The sequence below is a fragment of the Oncorhynchus nerka genome, linkage group LG7 (assembly GCF_034236695.1).
Source record: "Oncorhynchus nerka isolate Pitt River linkage group LG7, Oner_Uvic_2.0, whole genome shotgun sequence".
Classification (NCBI taxonomy): domain Eukaryota; kingdom Metazoa; phylum Chordata; class Actinopteri; order Salmoniformes; family Salmonidae; genus Oncorhynchus; species Oncorhynchus nerka.
This window is the reverse complement of record NC_088402.1, coordinates 39,537,469-39,543,468: the sequence shown is the minus strand read 5'-3', so window position 1 is coordinate 39,543,468 and position 6,000 is coordinate 39,537,469.

Here is a 6,000-nt window from a genome sequence, read left to right as displayed (position 1 = left end):
GCGGAGTCAATCACCCTTCCGGAGACACCTGAAACCCCACCTCTTTCAGGAATACCTAGGATAGGATAAAGTAATCCTTCTCACCCCCCCCCTTAAAAGATTTAGATGCACTATTGTAAAGTGGCTGTTCCACTGGATGTCTTAAGGTGAACGCACCAATTTGTAAGTCGCTCTGGATAAGAGCGTCTGCTAAATGACTTAAATGTAAATGTAAATGCAAAATACAACAGTTGAATTTTGTTAAAGGAATTTGATTCCTATATGTTTATTAACCAATTAAATTAGAACACTGCCCATTCCTAAGAATTTGTAAGATATTTATTTGCATAAAATGGACAGAGGCCAGTCTCAAAATCAATCAATAGTGTTTAATCTCGAGAGTACTGATCATGGTACAATTTACAACAGGTTATAAACTAAAAATGACGTCATAGGTTTTAAACTGTCCTTCCTCCACACAATGGCAGTATAGTTCAGAAGCCTTCCCACATCGTCCACCACATGTTAAATAATTTACTACTAGCCCAAGGTCTATCCTCTCCCTGTGTAGAGATAAGATGTCCCGTAAGGAAGACAGCATTCTAGCCAGTCTGACGATAACTTAATTCGTTTCTACCAAGGAAGACAGTCTTTGTTCTAATTCTTGATTATAATTACACACATTATATTCTGATAGGCTAATTGACATAATTTGAGTCAATTGGAGGTGTACCTGTGGATGTATTTCAAGGCCTACCTTCAAACTCAGTGCCTCTTTGCTTGACATCATGGGAAAATCAAAAGAAATCAGCCAAGACCTCAGAAAAAAATTGTAGACCTCCACAAGTCTGCTTCATCCTTGGGTGCAATTTCCAAACACCTGAAGGTACCACGTTCATCTGTACAAACAATAGTATGTAAGTATAAACACCATGGGACCACGCAGCCGTCATTCAGCTCAGGAAGGAGACGCGTCCTGTCTCCTAGAGATGAACGTACTTTGGTTCAAAAAGTGCAAATCAATCCCAGAACAACAGCAAAGGACCCTGTGAAGATGCGGGAGGAAACCGGTACAAAAGTATCTATATCCACAGTAAAACGAGTCCTATATCGACATAACCTGAAAGGCTATGTCAGTAAGGAAGAAGCCACTGCACCAAAACCACCATAAAAAAGCCAGACTACAGTTTGCAACTGCAAATGGGGACAAAGATCGTACGTTTTGGAGAAATGTCCTCTGGTCTGATGAAACAAAAATAGAACTGTTTGGCCATAATGACCATTGTTATGTTTGGAGGAAAAAGGGGGAGGCTTGCAAGCCGAAGAACAACATCCCAAACATGAAGCACGGGGTGGCAGCATCATGGTGTGGGGGTGCTTTGCTGCAGGAGGGACTGGTGAACTTCACAAAATAGGTGGCATTATGAGGGAGGGAAACTATATGGATATATTGAAGGAACTTCTCAAGATATCAGTCAGGAAGTTAAAGCTTGGTCGCAAATGGGTCTTCCAAATGGACAATGACCCCAAGCATACTTCCAAAGTTGTGGCAAAATGGCTTAAGGACAACAAAGTCAAGGTATTGGAGTGGTCAAAGCCCTGACTTCAATCCCATAGAAAATTTGTGGGCAGAACTGAAAAAGCATGTGCGAGCATGGAGGCCTACAAACCTGACTCAGTTACACCAGCTCTGTCAGGAGGAATGGGCCAAAATTCACCCATCGTATTGTGGGAAGCTTGTGGAAGGCTACCCTAAACGTTTGACCTAAGTTAAACAATTTAAAGGCAATGCTATCAAATACTAATTGAGTGCATGTAAACTTCTGACCCACTGGGAATGTGATGAAAGAAATAAAAGCTGAAATAAATTATTCTCTCTACTATTATTCATAGACATTTTTTTTTAGACATTTTACATTCTTAAAATTTAGTGGTGATCCTAACTGACCTAAGACAGGGAATTCTTACTAGGATTAAATGTCAGGAATTGTGAAAAACTGAGTTTATATGTATTTGGCTAAGGTGTGTGTAAACTTCCGACTTTGACTGTAGCTACTGCAGTTTCAAAACGGCAATCTTTTTTTGTAAGAGGTGACACAAAACGCGGCACAGCTGTGCTTTGGGACCATGCGGATGCCTCACAGCAGTCAGGAAGGCTGTTTTCCGGTTTCATCCGGCTGGATTTCGGACCACACGAAGTGGTGTGTGGACAGGCTGTGTGAAGGGAAAGCTTCTGAAAGGCTGGCGTATAGGAACAGCACGGGAGAGATCTAGAGGCAGCTGCTGTTTGTGTTGCGATATGTCTCTGAGTTGTAAAAACAAGCAGAGCAGAAACTGGCTACTCTTTAGTTGACTGATCTAGCTGGCAAGGAAACTTCTGTTTGACAGTTACTGTTAGCTAATGTTTTCATCCCCTCTTGAATGAAGTGAATGAACTACTAGCAGTTAGTTAGCTAGCTAGTAGCTACCACAGCCAGTTCAGCTCTAGCTAGCTATCTGTCAGGTCGCAGTATCTAACAGCTGTTGTGTGTATGGAAATGTTTTGTAGACGTTGTTTCTGATATAATATAAATTCATATGATTTATATATTTAAGGTAATGTTAAGATAATGACTAAAATTATTCCACCCTGAAACCATATAATTGTATGAAATTTATTAAAATCATATAACTATAATCTGATGATGTGTGCAGTTTTAGTCAGAATTAGAACAAGGACTTTTGTTCCTTTTTAGTATGTAAGCAGGGTACAAGTGGAAAACAAATGATAAGAGGAGCAGACAAGTTGTACAAGTTGTACTACTGTGTTCCTTACAGGACATTCTGTCTCCACCCGTGGAGGGGAGAAACAGTTAGGCTTGCAGAAAATTATGAAACATGTTGCAGATTAAAGAAACAATGTATCTGTGTAGTGGGAAAACACCAACTGTCTGAGCAAGGCGTAGTTTAAGATTTGAACTTGTTTGTGTGTTATAAAGATTGTGTTTGCATTTTTGATTTTAGAGCGCTCTCGTGAATAAACATTTTGACTATTGTAAACTGGGACTCTGTCTGTTTCATTTAAACCAGAACCTTACAAACTCTGGGTTGCAGACCGAGTAGATTAATTTAAGTTTATGAACATTGATAATTAAATTCTCGTAACATTTTCCCTCCCATTTCAACATAATTCAGTTTGATGATGTACCACTGTACCATTACCTAGAGCTAGCCAAAAGAAATCTTGCTTGTTTGTAGGTGACCAAATACTTATTTTCCACCATAATTTGCAAATAAATTCATAAAAAAATCCTACAATGTGATTTTCTGGATTTTTTTTTCTCATTTTGTCTGTCATAGTTGAAGTGTACCTATGATACATTACAGGCCTCATCTTTTTTAGTGGGAGAACTTGCACAATTGGTGGCTGACTAAATACTTTTTTGCCCCACTGTATGTGTATTAGTCAGTATAGCAATGTAACGTTATTGATCTGTCAGTTTCCCTAGTTAATTTCCTACTTACCTACGTTTTAAACAGCACTACAGGCTTCACTGTCATGGTGCTCAGTCAGTACACAACATTATGGTCATCATGTCTTAGCAGGATCAGGTGGTGACAGGTGTCCCTGCAGGGTCAGGCAGCCAGGGAAAAACAGTCTGTGACAGCGCAGAAGTGAACTTTTGCAGATACAACACTTTATTCTCTACTGTGAAGCAAACACTGGACACGCAAGAAACGTCCAAGATTGAACTTATTTTAAGGCAGTATGACAAACCTCTAAAGTTGATTACCAAACTGTATCAAGAGTTATTAGAGGCTTTTCCCAATGACACAAAACAGACCTGGGAGACACTATTGATGATAATGAATGGACACAGACTATGTATACAAAAGTATGTGGACACACCTTCAAATTAATGGATTTGGCTATATCAGCCACACCCGTTGCTGACAGGTGTATAAAAATCGAGCACACCGCCATGCAATCTCCATAGACAAACATTGGCAGTAGAATGGCCTTACTGAAGAGCTCAGTGACTTTCAACATTGCACCGTCATAGCATGACACCTTTCCAACAAGTCAGTTAATCAAATTTCTGCCCTGCTAGAGCTGCACTGGTTAACTGTAAGTGCTGTTATTGAAAATGGAAACGTCTAGGTTCAACAACAACTCAGACACGAAGTGGTAGGCCACACAAGTTCACAGAACAGGACTGCCAAGTGCTGAAGTGCGTAGCGCATAAAAATCATCTGTCCTCTGTTGCAACACTCACTACCGTGTTCCAAACTGCCTCTGGAATTAACGTCAGCACAAGAACTGTTCGTCGGGAGCTTCATGAAATGGGTTTCCATGGCCGAGCAGCCGCACACAAGCATAAGATCACCATGCGCAATGCCAAGCTTCGGCTGGAGTGGTGTAAAGCTCGCCGCCATTAGACTCTGGAGCAGTGGAAATGTGTTCTCTGGAGTGATGAATCCTGCTTCACCATCTGGCAGTCCGACGGATGAATCTGTGTTTAGTGGATGTCACGAGAACGCTTCCAGCCCGAATGCATAGTGCCAACTGTAAAGTTTGGTGGAAGAGGAATAATGGTCTGGGGCTGTTTTTCATGATTCGGGCTAGGCCCCTTAGTTCCCGTGAAGGGAAATCTTAACGCTACAGCATACAATGACATTCTAGACAATTCTGTGCTTCCAACTTTGTGGCAACAGTTTGGGGAATGCCCTTTCCTGTTTCAGCATGACAATGCCCAGGTGCACAAAGCGAGCCTAATCGCCCAACATCTCGTGCTCGACCTCACCAATGCTCTTGCGGCTGAATGGTACCAAGTCTTCACAGCAATGTTCCAAGGTCTAGTAGAAAGTCTTCACAGAAGAGTAGAGGCTGTTATAGCAGCAAAGAGGGGAACAACTCCATATTATTGGCCATGATTTTGAATGAGATATTTGACAAGCAGGTGTCCACATACTTGTGATCATGTAGCATGTGTTAGAATGCTCTGTCATGTTCATATAATTCAGACATAAATTACTGCAGTTTAAGACCATCTATAGAACAAACTATATGCCAGTGAAACTGAATAACATGCCCTCAGAATTGTAATTCCTCTGCTGGATGTGTAAAACACAAAAGGGAACATATTTGCATATGTTATGATCTTGTGAAGGCTGGCTGAATTCTGGCAAAGAGTGTTATTTTATCTCAGCATGTCCACAGATTCTCCCTTCTCCCTGTTTTTGTTTGCTTGGAAATGTTGATACTGGAGACTTATCAGAAGAAACTGCGTAACCTAGAATTTATAGCGGCTAAGAAATGCATTGACGTTAATTGGAAGGTTGGTTATCCTCCCACAATAGATGGCAGAAATGTCAAGTTATGTATCACTAGATATGATTTATTACAAGATCAAGGGTATACTGTGCAACCGTTATAAGGCCTGGATGCCTTATATGGAATACAGTACAACAAAAGGAGACTGTATTGAAAACATGCCCACTTCAGGGGAGATACCTATTTAGGCAATCTGCCGTACAGTTGGTTGTCACTCTGGCCTTGGCCCAACACCTGAAACAAATAATGAATGATTCACTAAGATTCTCAAGCTGAGTGGGGTGTGTTGGGTTGGGGCACCGCAGGGCTGTGGACTCTTCGGGACAGAACGGGGTGATCCAGCTATATTGTGTGCAAGTAAAAATAACTCTACAGTAGGCCTATGATATGAATTATATGGAGGACGTACTGTTTATGTGTGTTAATGTGTAGGTGTATGTGTTTTTATAAAACGTTTGTTTTCCAAACCTTCCCTTGAGACCAAAAAAAAGATGGGAAGGCAGTTGTGTTGGGGAGAGAGTTGAGTTACTGAATAGACTGGTGGGGGTTGTGGCGTGCAGGCGGCTCGGAATGGTTGCAATTTAATATGTCTTAAAGACAATCAAAAGTTAAGACTTATTACTTCATTTGTTAGGCTATTGGTTAAAGGTGCGACCCAATATTGATTATTGAATTATCATTGATCTAGTTCACTCTTATCAATCACT